Here is a 15274-nt window from a genome sequence, read left to right as displayed (position 1 = left end):
CCACGCATTAGTGGATGATAACAGTTGATTTGATATTCTTGGCATGAAGGAAGGCAGAGAGATGCTTTGTTTGGGCCGACATGAAACCGCCAAACACGCCTGTCTGCACGCACTGGGGGACGGCTGGGGTCAGAAGTGAGCTGCGTGGGAAGATGCAGGTGGGGAAGGCACTGACATTTCTTAACTATCTAGTAAGTATCAGGAACCCAGGTGAAGTTCAACAGATTATCTTAAGTTATAGCTGCCCTGAAAGCCACCTATGACTCTCCTCATTTCACGAGACCCGACTGAATCCCAGAGGGTGAGGGGACTTGTCCAATGTTACAGTTAATAGCGATAGAAAATGGCCAGAAGACCCAGGTCTCCTGATGCCACAACTATTTTACATGGCCCGGGCCCCGGCAGAAGGCTAGGAAACCCACCAGCAGCAGCGAAAGTCTCCAGGACTAAGGAAGTCCTGGGGCACCTTTATCGCCGTCTGGTATGAAACTTGAGGTCTGATTCCTGTGCGGCCATTCCTTCTTCCTGAAGTTCAGGCTCCCACGAACAAGAAAGGACCCCAGCCCCCAGCCCCATTGTGCCACGGATGACAATGCAAGGCAGGCGTCCCCTTTGGTACCCACCACTTTCCTTCCCACCCTGTGTGGTGCTGCCAGTTCAGCACAATAGCACATTCTGTGTCCAGGGCCTCTGCTGGCGGCCCCCGGGCTTTTGCAGCCCTGTAGACAATGGTAGGGCCCGAAAAAGGCCTGATAGCCTGTGACAAATGTATGTGAATGAGCGGCTCACGGGAAGTGGCCTTCAATAGTCCGATAGCTTCCTGTATCCTGACATTGTGAAGGCCCACTTCCTGTTCTGTCTCCGAAAATACAGCCAGGCACCCGGGGTGGTGGGAGGGGGAGCAGGGGCAGAGGCTGAGCTCCCCATTATTCCTGGTCCAGGCTCCTACAGGTTTCTGAGGATCCAACCAGTGTCGCTTGCCTTGTGATTGAAGAGTGAATTCCTGCCGGCCTCCGACCAGTCAGCTCCTCCACCTTTGGCCAACCCCCTCCCAAGTCCAGTCAGAACAAAGCGACCTATTTTTAAAGATTTCACAAGCTCAGCTTTCCTCAGTTTCACCCGCCACACCCCATCTTTCCAGGATCTCAGGCCTTCTACTGCTGGGAAAGTCTTTCCCAGGTCTCCTCGAGCACGCCACGGCCCTCTAAACACATTTCCTGGTCAGAGCTGGTCACTCTACTCTGAATGATAACCTTCCTGGGCTCACAAAGGATTCACAATGCAACCTTATCTCCCCAGAGTGGATAATCGCCATTCTTTCAGCTTCCTCTAGATCCTGAAAAGCAAGGGCGAAGGCAAGGAAACCTAGCTAGGCAAGTGCAGGGTCTTCCTTTATCTCTGGCTCCAGATGGGCTGGGAAAAGGCTTCCCCAGGGCAGTTCAAGCCCATTGCACCTGAACCCCCAGCAGAGGCTACTCAAGAACCAACCAACAGAAAAAGGGCAAGAGGGCCATGGATGATGGGGGAAACCAGGGCGCCGCTCAGAGAGTTTTCCTCTCAATTAGTCGGTGAAGTAGCAAGAATGTGGTTCCTGCCTCTAATCCCAGAACTCAGAAGGCTGAAGCCAAAGGATGGCCAAGAGGCCAGTCATACAACCCACGACTCGCACCTCTACCCGGTGCAGGGATGCAGGTCTAGATACAGAGGATGGGGAAGCCACCACTTTGCTCCTCTTTTCACATCCACTCTTCGGACTACTACCCCATGTTCTAGACAGAAAGAAGGGCAGGTGACTACTCCCAACCTCCTGGCACCAATCTCTTTTCCACTTTCAACAAAGCAGGCCCTGAGTCAGCTGCGGGCCATTGTAGCTGCCAGGCTTGGGAGGATTGTTATGGGAAAGGGGACAGGTCAAAAGGTCACAACCCGTTCAATTCCTCTAGGCCACTGGAACCTGAGAACCCCTAGAGTCTAAGCAGGAATAGGTGGTGGGGGAACAAAGAGGTCTCTAGAGACAGGAAGGAGGCAGAGGAGAGCAGGCTGGCTCCAGCTTCTCACCCACCACCTTCTGCTGTCCGAGGGGAAGAGAAACAAAGGGCTCAGTGAAGTCGGAAGGGACAGGCAGCTTTGCCTGGGGACAATTCGTGCTATTTAGGCAGTCACTCGGCCTCTTAGGCTCAGTTTTCTTGGCAAGGCCAGGTAAGACCCTCCAGATATGAAGTGATGCTTGAAGAGCGTGGCCCGAAGAAGCTCAGTGAACAATTTCCCTGTTCCTCTTCTCTGGGATTCATCTGCCTCGACTTCCCGAGAAGGATAAGATCCATCACACAGAGTGACTGCCCTCTATCCCTTCTCAGAAAGCAAGAAACTGCTGGGATCTTGGGTTTCATGCACCGGGGAAGCAGAATCTTCAGGACCAGAAGTCACGAGAACCAGGGCTGCCGACCCCAGAGGGAGGAGGCATAGAGAGCCACCCCTGGAAGGACTTTGAGATTGCCTAGTAGGGCTGTATGAAAGGACCGTGGGGAACCCCAGTGAAGGAAGGCAAGGTGGTCATTGGTCACCCATGACTGACTTTGACCCTGGTATGCTTCTGCCTCACTTCCCCACCTGACCGCAGCTCTTACCAGAAAACACGTGAGCTGAGGCAACACATGTCTTTACTAGAATGCCAGCCTCAACCAACCCAGACCCGTCAGTTTGGAAAAAACAATAGAAGTGATGTTTGGATTCCTCAGCTGTTTCCACAGATCCTGTCCTACCTGGTAGAGTGCACAGAGAGTCACAGGGCTCGGCTACACAAAGATCAAAATTATTGAGTCTCTACTTGGGGAAGCCGGTGGTCCCTGCCTCAAAGCTAACGGAAGGGCGGCTAAGTTCTGATAAGGCCAGGGGAAGGACGAGCCAGTGGCCTGAAGCCTGTTGACTGTTCCTTCACCCCAGAGAACACAGGGATAACAAGTTCCAGAGCCTTCCGGCCCACCCGAAGGTCTCTTTTGGGCAGGAGGAGCCAGCGTAAGCAGACCTGCCCACAGAGGGCCAGCACCTTCCCAGGCAAGGCTCTCCTGTAGGGAGTATTCCCCAGACACTGCTATTTGTCCTTAAGACGTGGGCTCAATGAATCCCCCCAAAACTGCTGGACTCCAGGGCCTTCGGTGGTGACAACGGTGACAAGGCGGCTGCGGTGACAACCCGGCTGTTAACAGGGCCTAGTGTAATCTTCTGATGTCTTTTGTTGTTTTTATTGTTTGAAGAACAGGTGATTAAATCCTAAACCCTGATGTTTACTAGCGGAGTACTCTACCGCTGAGTTATAGTCCTTTGGTTTGTATTTTGCTTTGTTTATTTTGAGATGGAGTCTCACTCCATAGACTGAGCTAGCCTGGAAATCACTATGTAGAACAGGCTGATCTCCTACTCACAGTAATCCACCTGCCTCTGCCACTAGAGTGCTGGGACTAAAAGCATGTGTCACCACATCCAGCTCAATTTTTTAGTGGTGTGTGTGTGTGTGTGTGTGTGTGTGTGTGTGTGTGTGTGTGTGTAAAATGAGCATGGCAGTCAGAGGACAATTTGCTCAAGTCAGCTCTTTTTTCACCATGTTGAAAGATTTTTGGTGAAAGGTGTTAAAACTGGACACTGAGAGCCAGGCGGTGGTGGCGCACTCAGGAAGCAGAGGCAGGCAGATCTCTGTGAGTTCGAGGCCAGCCTGGTCTATAAGAACTAGTTCCAGGACAAGCCCTAAAGCTACAGAGAAACCCTGTCTCAAAAAACAAAAAAAAAAAAAAACAAAAGCAAACAAACAAACAAAAAAACTGGACACTGAGTGGGTTACCGGGGTGTATTAGAAACCACAGACAGCATGGCAGGGACTCTGGAGAGAGGAATCAGATGGGGAGCTCTCCTACCTTTCTGAAGATGGGGAAGGTTTCACATCAGAGCCTGCAGCCAGGCTCTCTGATCCCCAGGCAAGAAGGCAGGGAAAGGGGTGGGGAGCAGGATGTGTGACCATCAGAATACCTTTTGATGTAAACTCACTTCCCAGGTAGGAGAAGTCTGTTAGACTCACAGACAATGTGTCAGTAGGGTGCCAGGCAATTTGTCAAAGCCGACGGCTGCGAAGTTGCAAAGTCAGTGGCCTGACTCCATTCTTCCACACAGTCCTAAGGACTGAACCCAGACAGTCAGCTCCAGCTCAGGCCTTTGGACCTAATTAACCATCTCACCAGCCCCCCCATTAAACTTGTTTGTTTGTTGTTTGTTTTTGCTTTTGCTTTTCAAGACAAGGTTTCTCTGTGCACCTTTGGAGCCTGTCCTAGAACTCGCTTTGTAGACCAGGCTGGCCTCGAACCCACAGAGATCCGCCTGCCTCTGCCTCCCGAGTGCTAGGATTTAAGGCGCACACCACCACTGTAACTGGATTACAGACTTGTGCCAGTAGTTTCCTCCCTCTGTCTGTTGAATTTTTGCTTTGTTTTAACCAGGGCCTCTTGTTGCCCAGGAACCAACTATGCAGTAGACTCCCAGTCCTCCTACGGACACCTCCCAAGTGCTGGGATTACAGGCTTGTCCTCCCAAGCCCAGATCGTGACGTGATGTCTTCATATAAGGAATGTGAGCCAGGTTCGATGATTCATATCTATAACCCCAGCGTCTAGGAGGCCTCAAGTTAGGCGACACAGCGAGGTCTTGACTCAGAAACAAAACTAGGGGCTGAAGGGATTACTCAGGCATTAAGACCGCTTGCTGCTCTTGCAGAGGACCCAGGTTAGGGTCGCAGCACCCACGGGTGGTTCACAACCCGTTCCAGAGACTCCGATACCCTCTCCCACACACTCCTAAGTATATGATGCACATAAACCATGCAGATTCACACACATCCACATCAATAGAAAATAAATCAATCAGCAAATCCTTGAAACAAATAGCCCAGGAGGGGCTGATGCTGCCAGGATCTTGATCTTGGACTCCCAGGTCCCTGGAATGAGAAAAAAAATTCTGCTGTTTGGTCAACAACGTTTTGTTATGAAAGCCTAGCAAGCTAAGGAGCCTCTTCTGATTTGTCTGGGGCACCACAAGAAAGAGAGGTTGGAGCTTCCTGTGCGTGAACTCTCGGCTCAGCCCCACACTGGGTTACAGCTTCAGAGCCCCTTCAGTTCATCCTGTCCTACCTGCATCTTCCAGAAATCTCCCTATGTGCCAATGGGGAAGCCAGCTAGGGCGGGGCTGTGTGAGTACTGAGGCCTCAGCTGGAACTAGGAAGGGCTGGTGGCCTCTTACCACCCAAGGCAGAAGGGATGCAGGGGGAAGGGGCAGAGACACAAGTGTCCCACAGGCTTTAGGCTGAAAGTGGAGTCCTTGTCATTCCCCAGTCCACTCCCAGCAGTGCTGCTGGCTCTTTCCCTCTAGGCCTGGGCACCCCCTTTTAGAACTCAGGGGCAGACGAGGGTCTTGCAACGTGGCTAAATGCTGCTAAGTTCTGCAGATCACGCCGACCAATTTATCCTAACTGCAAACTATGAGTATGTGATCCAAAGGCCTTGGTGCATTTAGTTCTTTGATCTCTCCTCTGTGAGGTCAGCCCGGTATTTGCCCCCATTTAACGCAGAGGTTTAGATACTTAGACATGAAGTTGCTGGCCAAAGTGCACACTGCTCTAAGTGGTAGTTCTGGGCTTTGAGCAAAAGCTGTCTAACTCAGGAGTTGATTGATTGATGGATCGATTTTCTGGAAAGTTTAAGAGGAGGACTGGGAGTTGAGCCCCACCAAGGCCCCAGTATATGTCACACGGCATGAGAGGCAGCCAGGGCAGGGCTCTAGGGACAAGAACAAGCTGAAAAGTCAGCCCCCCATCATCGGTTGTCAAAATGATAAACACACAGGACTTCCATTTGTGGGAATGACCATAAGCCCCCTCCATCCAGCCTGCATGTGGAGAAACAGCTTGGAGAGCATCGAAGGGCCAGAGCTACCCCCAAGAGTTGATCTTTTGTGTGCAGACTGGGCAGGAAAGGCAGACAACACCCTACAGCGGGGGTAAGTCGGAGAGAGGCTGCCAGCCAAGGGGCCATGGCAGTGCCTGGCAGTTGGCAGGCACTCAGGGTGTCCCCTGGTCATGTCAAGCACTCTGCAGGCCAGAGCTGACCTTGGTTTGTGTGATGACAAGAGGCAAGCTGGGAAGGGGAGGGGGGTGAGACTTAAGGCCGGCTCTGCCAAGATTCCCGTGTTATCTTGGGTGAGCCGTTTCCTGTCCAGGCCTTGGTTCCTCTGTTAGCTTGAGGAGAACCAGTCGGTGCCCGCTGTTGTCTCTGCTCCTGGAATTCTTCAGGGACCAGGATGAATGGAAAGAGGGTTCTGGAGAAACACAACAATCATTACACCAGCTTGGCATGTTGAGCTGGGTTTTGTTGCTACTGCTGTGTGATTTCTTTTTGGGCCCGTGAATCAAGACCAGGACCTGGTGAGTGTTATCCACAGACACACTACTGTACCACTTGCCTGACGAAAAAGGAAGTTCCACGGCCTGGGCCACACTTGCTGAGTTGGAACCGCTAAGGGGGAAGCAGAAATCCCCCCTCCCCATTTTTTTCTGCCCATGCTGAGGATCTAACGTGGGACCTCATGCACGGGATGTGTTCTGTTTCCGTGCTACAGCCCAGGCTGGCTGAGAGCTCCTGATCTCCCTGCCTCCACTGCTAGAATTACAAGTATGTAGTCTTACCTCAGACTTAACTTTAGCTTACAGAAAACAGGAAAACCAAAGTCTACCCTTTTTGCTGAGAGTCCCCCTGCTTCCCAGCCTCACCTGCCAGCCTGCCCCTCCCCTGGGGGTCTCAGCTAGAGAAGGTACTAAAGGGGAGAGGAAAGAAAATCAAGGCCTTCCAGGCCAGCTCCCACAGGCTTTTCCAGATGACATTCCCATGCCTTTGCATCCTTAGCCTAGAGGCTGCTGGGAGCTGCTGAATCTGTGAGCTCCACCTGGCAAGAGCATTAGGTGGATCCCTGGGCTGCGACCCAGGTCCTTGCTGGATTCCTTGGAGTGTCCCCATCCACCCCGCGGAGCTGCTGGGGAGCTTTGATCACCACTACACCAAGGGCTTCCTGAATGCTTTCCTGAGGACATTGTTCCCCACTGCAGAGTCAGCAGGGTCAAATTCATCATTGGCCGGGCTGGGCTGGTCCAGGTTCTACCCAGTGGGGAAACACAGCCCTCTGCCCAAGCAGAACACTGCTTTTCCTGCCCTTGTGCCTCACTGGGGCCCCTCAGCACACAAACCACTGGCCCTGCTCCCTAGAGCTGTCTCTGCACTCAGGCCCAGTTCCTCTCCCTCCCAGAACTACTCAAGCCCCCCCCCCCACTTTCATTCAGCATTTATTGAGTGACAATATGTGAGATGTTCCTCCCGGGGCAGAGGGAAGCCTTGGTTCCTGCCCTCAAGGAACCTAAATTCCTTGGCAAATGCAGTGTCTGGTAATAAATACTGCCAGACAGTACGAACCACAGGGCCAGAGAGGCAGAGGGACCACAACCTCTATTTGGAGAAGTGCGGTTTGGGTCCACGTGCTAAGTCATGTATAACTAGAAGGAGTCCATCAGGCTGGCAAAGAGGAAAGCAAGAGCCAGGGAGGCCTGACTGAGAGCACAGTGCACACAAAGGTGCCCAGGTTCCAACAAGCGGAACACACACAGGAAATGCAAAAGCCAGGTTCCATGTCCAGGAGTGATAGATGCCAGGTGAAGGGTGTCAGGAGGTGGTGGTGCACGCCTTTAATCCCAGCACTTGGGAGGTAGTGGCAGGAGGAGCTCCGGGTGTTTGAGACCAGACTGGTTAGGCAGAATGTGATGAGGGCCTAAAGCAGGGTAGATGGGGTCCAGATGCAGACAGGGGTCACCAAAGGCTGGCAAGGGAATCCATGAAGGGGTCAGTGGGGGAAATGGCCTCAGATGTGAGCAAGGTGGGAACAAGGTGCCTGCCGTCCCAGTTGCCCAAGAAGCACAAATGAAGGTCTCTCTGGGCTATAGAATGTGGCTGAGGCCAGTCTAGGCAGCTTAGTGAGAACTTGTCTCCAAATAAAAGAATGGGTCATGGAGAAGAGCCTGTGGGTTAGGGTGTTTGCTGTGTACGCCTGGCAACCTGAGCTCAATTCCAGCTCACATAAGGATGGAAGGATTGAACTGGCTGCCAAAAGCTGGCCTCTGGCCACCACATGAGCAGTACGGCATGCGGTGCCCTCCCCACAAGAATCACAAGGGGGCGAGTTGTGTTGTACACTGGTAGGTTATGCTGAAGGGGAAGGAACAGGAGGATTACAAGTTTGAGACCAGCTTTTAATTCCAACACCGAAGAGGCAGAAGCCAGAAGATATCTGTGAATTTGAGGTCAGCCTAGTCTACATAGGGAGTCCCAGGCTAGCCAGGGCTGCATAGTGAGACCTTGTCTCGAAAAATCAAGACAAAATAAAATAATAATAAAACTAAAGCAATTTTTGATCAAAATAAAAAATATAGTGGTGGTGTGTTAGCCCAGCAGTTGAGGCCCTGGGTTCAAGTCTCAGTAGTGCAAGAAAGAGGGGGGAAGGAGAGAGAGAGAAAGAGAGAGAGAGAAGGAGGGAGGGACAGAGGGAGGGAAGGAAGGAAGGAAGGAAGGAAGGAAGGAAGGAAGGAAGGAAGGAAGGATGATAGTTCTCCAGTCCTGTGCTGGGAGTTTCTAAACATTATCTTGGGCTCACAGCTCTGGAGGTAACAATAATTAACTCCATTTACAGATGATGCTTTAAGAGCATAATCAGGCTACTAACTACTAACCTAGTTAGCTCTCACATCCAAATCAATGCATGTTTTCCTTTCCGTGACAGGGTCTCAAGTAGACTCAACTAGCCTCAAACTCACTATGCAGCCAAGGCTAACACTGAGATGACCCTCCTGCCTCCACCTCCTGAATGCTGGGATTATCGGTGTGCACCCCCACAAATGGTTCCATGCAGCGTCAAACCCCAGATCTGGGCAAGCGCTCTACCAAGTGAGCTCCAGCCCCAGCCTCAGAAGTCAACGCTCTTAACTGCCACACCAAACAGTAAGCCTAGCTTGAACAGTGCTCACGGGTGCCTTTCCATGGCTTGGCGGTTCTATTCAAAACTAGACATTCACATCCAGGGGTCATCAAGGGAGATGCTGGCGGTGGCTGAAACCACAGATAAGGCTAACACTGCTCAACGAGGAAGCTGAGGAAGAACATCCCCACCTTTGTGTGAGACAGGATCTGATGCTGTAGCCCAGGCTAGCCCAGGCTCCGTAAATTACTGCCCATCACAATTATCCAGCTTCAACTTCCAAAGGGCTGGGATTCCAGGCAGGAGCCACCATACCCAGCTCATTTAGCAGGACAGAAGGGTTCAGCGGCAGAGGAGAGCCAGAGCGGGACACGGAAGTGCCATCGACGTCAAAGGATAAGGCCACAGAGCCACTGCCACCCACCGAAAAGAGACGGAATATGACTGAGACGCAATTGAGGACACCAGGTGCGTCACTTCAAAAAGCTTTTAGCCCAAATAGCTTTAGGCCATGAAGTGTTCGAACAGCAAGCAAATGCTGTGAACAGGGAGGGACAGTGCTGGGGCCGTGAAGAGCCTTGTTTAAAGAGGCCCACCCCGCCTGCAAGTCTTTAGAGGATCTCACAGCTAGAAGGCACGGATGGACAGAGCTAGGCTAAAGGGCTCCAGCTGCACCTAGGCAGCTCAGGTTGAGAGGCAAATAGGAAGTGGGGAGGGGGGGTCTAGAGTTAGGCACAGGAGCAGTGGGGGAGGGGCACAAACACCTTTGGACTGCGCGCCCCCTGTGCCCTGAAAAAATTAGCTGCCCTTGCAGGGAAACTATGACCTTGTTTAAATCTCAGTAATTTGGAGGACCCAATTTGACTTTTTTTGAAAGCCATGGTTTACCTCTGTGTTCTATGAAAGGGATTTCAAAAACATATAAATAATGTTAGCAAGTGTAATTCATGATGAATAAACTCTTTCTAGGTAGACAGGAGCCACCGCTGGCACAGGATGAAAACCCACCTTCCAACAGCTAATTATTCTTCACTTTGTAGCTGATTTCCTCCAGCGACTGGTAGTTAGCAAACACTTTCAAAAGAGGCTGTGTGCGGCGAGGAATCAAAGACCACGTATTTATCTCGCATTGTTCAGACTGGCTGCCATCCCACTCAGACAGAAGGGGGGCTTTCCTGGGTCATTGCAACTAGCACTGGCTTGCGCATGCTCTGCCCCACCAGCAGGGGTCAAGTAACAGCACCCCGGGTGGGAGGAGGGGGGATGCAGGTAGGAAAAGCTTCCTGGTGTGCAGGTGGGGAAATGGAAAGCCGGGACACCGGAAGGCAAAACCAAGCCACCTAGTTCTCTTGCCTTCAAGTCTACGGCTGTCCTCCACCCATTCTCCAGATCTGTGAACTCTTGCTGGCGCCTCACTTCCCTAATCTGACTTTGCACCTTCTAGGTCTAAAGCCTGAGATCCCTGTCCCTCAGGCTAAGATGGAGTCAATAAAATAAGGTGTCCTTAGCCAAGAGGCCTGCTAGGGGCCTCTGTCGTCATCCAGCCAAGGCTGTTCTATCCTCTCCCCCCGCCCCCCAGGAAGCCGGTAGAGCAGTGGTTCTCAACCCGTGGGTCGAGACCCCTTTCACGGGGTCCTATGTCGGCGCATATCGGTGTCCTGCATATCAGATATTTACATTGATTCAAAACAGTAGCAAAATCACAGCTATGAAGTAGCAGTGAAATTAATTGTATGGTTGGGGTCGCCGCAGCATGAGGAACCGTATCAAAGGGTCGCAGCATGAGGAAGGTTGAGAACCACTGCCTCAGATGCTGACATTTTCATGTTATTTATCAAAACCTCTTAGCCCTTTTGTAGGCAAGACATCAGAGTTCAGAAATGCTCAATGACTTAGTCATTCGGGTAGATGCTCAGGGAGAAGATAAAACCCAAGTGTGTAGATGACTTTTGATCTTCCCTCTGCTACGCTGCCTAGATCAGCACTCCGGGAGCGCTAAAGGACCATGCCAGAATGAGAGAAACATCAAGACAGAGCCACTGGGGCCAAGGAGATGGAGCAGTCAAAGTAATTCCAGGGCTTGCTGGCCTGCCAGTCCAGCTCAACTGTCCAGCTCTGGGTTCCCTGTGAAACCTTGTCTTATAAAGTGGAGAGTGAACAAGGAAGGTACCCGATGCTGACCTCTGGCCTCCTCAAGTGAAAGCACGTGTTCATGCATCCATACACACATGTATACGCAGACACACAGCAAGCCTTTCCACCCTGACAGCCTGGTTCCCAAACCAGACGCTGTGGCGCTAATTCCTCCCTATCTCGGTCCCCGAACAGTCTCACCAACCCAGGGCCCCGAGAAGCTGACAAAAAGTCAGAGGACTCCCTGGCAGGCTTGTCCTGGCAGCTGCCCAGCCGACTTGTGCTAATGCAGCCAACAGACTCAGGAAGGGAGTCCAGAGAGTGGAAAAGCACCGGTGAGCCGCTCAGGGGACAGAAATCAGGCCCGCTATGCTCAGACAGGATAACCCTGCTCCAAAGTCACTGCATCACAAGGCTGGGGAAAGACCCAGGAGGGGTGGAGAACAAGCAAAGAGTTCCAAGAACATCCATTCAGTAAGGTCTCTCGGTGAACCTTGACTGTTGGGCCAATCGAAAGACACAATTCACATATCTCCAAGGTGAATCAGCAGCAAGCATGATTCACCAAGAAAACCAGCCCAAGTCTTGTTCGTCCCAGCAACCATGACAAAACAGCCACCTGCACAGGGCCTGGAGAGCAGGCACTGTCTTACCGCCATGACAGCAGCCACACACCTCAGCCGGTCCGTGGGAAAGGACAGTCTAGCTGAGAATATTAATAGACTCGCTGAAGGCAGAAGTTCAACAAGGACCTGCCCCAGGAAAGGAAATTATTTAAAAGGAGGCACAACCAAAGTTAGGCTGGGAGACAGGAGCAGTTGGATTTCCAAAGATAGGCCGTCCTCGGCCAGGCGTGGGCAGGAGGTGCACCCATGGGGGCAGGGTTATTCTAAAATATCTGAAAAATCCAGAACCGTCTATGGGAAAACCTTTTTGTTGTTTCGTGACTTTCTTTCCACCCTTCCATATTTAACCCAGGCTGTATTGAGCCTGCACACAGTCAGGCACTGGGACAGATACTCAATAAAAAAATTAAAAAAAAAAAAGTTGGGTTTTTTCCTTCCTTTTTCTTTGGGGGAGGGTGTTTTGCTTTGATTTTTGACACAGATCTCACATGTAGTCTGGCTAGACTCGAATTAGTTATGTGGCCACGGCTTTCCATCCGACCTCAGCTTCTCCACCACACCTGGCTCCAAACATGTTTTTGTAGAAATCCACTTCTGGGGAACAGTAAAAGTGCATCCTTGTGGTGTTAGCACTGGCATCTCCGGGACCACATGAACTATACCCTCATTTCACAAATTGGCAAGCTTTTTAAAGTATTTTAATTACATTTCTATTCACTGTGCATGAACACACACACACCCTTGCTACATTCTGCCCGTGGAAACCAGAGGACATGTAAAAGTCGATTCTTTCCTTCTACCTCATGGGTTTCAAGAATCAAACCCAGGTCATCAGGCCTGGTGGCAAGTGCCTTTTCCCACAGAACCATTTTACTGGCCCCTCACTTTTAATTTTTGGTTGTTTCTGTTGACGTAAGACAGTATCACATGTATTCCAGGTCTTGAACTTTACCATTTGTGTGAGGGTGTGTGTGTACGTGTGTGCACTGCATGTACGTGCCGCAGCACAACATAGGTGATAACTGGAGAACAACTCTGTAGGGCTGGTTCTTCCTGTTCACCGTTTTGGGTGTTCCTGGGATTGAATTCCGGCCACCGAACTGCACAGCAAGAGTCTTTACCCACAGTGTATCTCACTAACCTGACCCTGAACTTCTATCTGCCCCTACTTCCCAAGTGCTGGAATCACAGGCATGCCCCCCCCCAACCCCGTTTATATGGTGCTGAGGACAGAACCCAGGGCTTCATGCGTGGTCAAGCACTTTACCAACTGAACTAAATGCCCAGCCCCAGATTTTCTCTATTTGTAAAATAGGCTCTACAAACAGAAAGAATAAGGAAAACCTCATTCAGTTTCTAGCATCTTTGGAGGAGGATATATAGAAATTGGTGCCCCTGCGGGAGCAAATGGAAAGCTGGATCTTTACCGCCCCCTATTGACAGACCTGTGGTCTCCAGTTTTCAGCCTAGCCAGCCCCGTCACTCATTCGTCACCTGACTGCCCCCTGCAGGCGTGCATCAACATTGACTCAAGTTCTGCCTAGTGGGGCAGCCACAGGCCTGGTAATACTGAGAACAGCCACAGGGTGGCAGCACCGGGCTATTAGCGAGGCCCATCACTGGCCTAGCCAGGGCTGGCCAAAGCTCGGCTTAGCCGATGCCTTCAATATCAATCTTTTCATCCTTTCTTGGAGGGTACACAGTTGCTCCTAAAACTACCCATCAGACGTGTTCGAGCAACAACTCGAACAATCCCCTTAGGCACAGAGGGAGAGCTGCTGACTGCATTTGCTCTCCTCCAGGCCACCACTTGCCCCTCTTCCCAGAATGCCCACGCCATAGCTGGCTTCACCACCTGATGCCCTCCATCAGACCTCTGGGGACAAGCAGGGGAGGCACCTTCCTCATTAAGAGGCAGATTCATACTTTCTTTGCTCTCTTGGGCTAGTCATCTGCTTCTTCCAGCCCTCTGCTCTCACTCCCTTTTCAACCTCCCCAGCAACACCCCAGTGGTAACGCACACTACAGTCCCTTCGGAAGGACGTTTTGTATTATGCATGGAGACCCACTTCATCCAAGGTTGTTTGCTGGTGATCCAATGGGCATTTCCTACCACTGACTCCAAAATGGAAGGGAAACGTTACATTAGACGGTCACTGCAGAATTTAAACTCGTGAACAAGAACAATATCCACACTGAGCAATACGGAAACTTTACAGTCAGCTTTTGCAACAGCTTCCCTTGATGGGTACATAACTGCACAGCTACTAAAAACAGTAAAGGGGGCTGGAGAGATGGCTCAGGGCTTAAGAGCCGTATCTTCCAGAGAACCTGAGTTCAGTGCTCAGCACCAGAATCGGGTGGCTCACAAATCACATGTGACTCTAGCTCCAAACGGTCTGGTACCCTCTTTCGGCCTCAGTGGGCACCAGCACATTATACACATGCACGCCTGCGCAAACACACACACACAAATATTAAGACAAAGACAATGGTGAGGGCCTGGAAAATGGCACAGAATATAAAGGTACCCACTTGCCAACATTAATGACCTGCACTTAGTCCCTGGAACCGAAACGGTAGGAGAGAACCAAAAGTTGTCTTCTGACATGTGCACACACACACACGATCAATAATTTCCAGAATGTATTATTAACTCAGTGGTTAAGAACATCAGCCGCTCTCCCAGAGGACCTGGGTTTGAGTCTCAGCACCCACACGGTAGCTCACAACCATCCACAACTCCAGTTCCAAGGGATCTGACACCCTCTTCTGGCCTCGATGGGACACCAGGCAAGCCTAGTGCAGACTTACACAGTCAAAACACCCAAACACATAATGATAAAATAATTTGTTTTTTCAAAACAAGGTTTCTGTATAGCACTGGTTGTCCTGGAACTCAATCTACAGATCAGGGTGGCCTTGAACTCAGAGATCCACCTGCCTCTGCCTCCCGAGTGCTAGGATTAAAGGTGTGCGCCACCACTGCCTGGCAAAATAATTAAAAAAAAATATTTAAAAAAGCAAGCAAGCACTGATGAATCCATTTTAGCAGGGCAAGTCTATAATCCTAGGTACTCATGGGGACGAGGCAGGAGAGCCAAGAAGTCAAGAACTACATCCTGGCAACCTAATAGGACATCTCATAATAAATTGGAAAAAAAATAAAAATAAAAAAGAGGGCTGGGGATGTAACTTAGTGATTGTTTAGCACACGTGAGGCTCTGGGTTCCCATCTCAGCGATCTCTCCCCAAAACAATGCCGACCACCATATGGTAAAGATGAAAAATAATATAAAAGTATAGACATGAACTCTTTAAGGCTTATTCTAAAGCTAGGTGGGGAGGCACATGCCTTCCATCCTAGCTCTTAAGAGGCACAGGTAGGTAGATTTTTGTGAGTCTGAGGCTAGCCTGGTCTACATGAGTTCTAGGCAAGCCATGCTTACAAAGTGGTCCTGTTT

This window comes from Microtus pennsylvanicus, chromosome 13 (genome assembly GCF_037038515.1).
Source record: "Microtus pennsylvanicus isolate mMicPen1 chromosome 13, mMicPen1.hap1, whole genome shotgun sequence".
In the NCBI taxonomy this organism is placed as follows: domain Eukaryota; kingdom Metazoa; phylum Chordata; class Mammalia; order Rodentia; family Cricetidae; genus Microtus; species Microtus pennsylvanicus.
Note: the sequence above shows the minus strand (reverse complement) of the source record.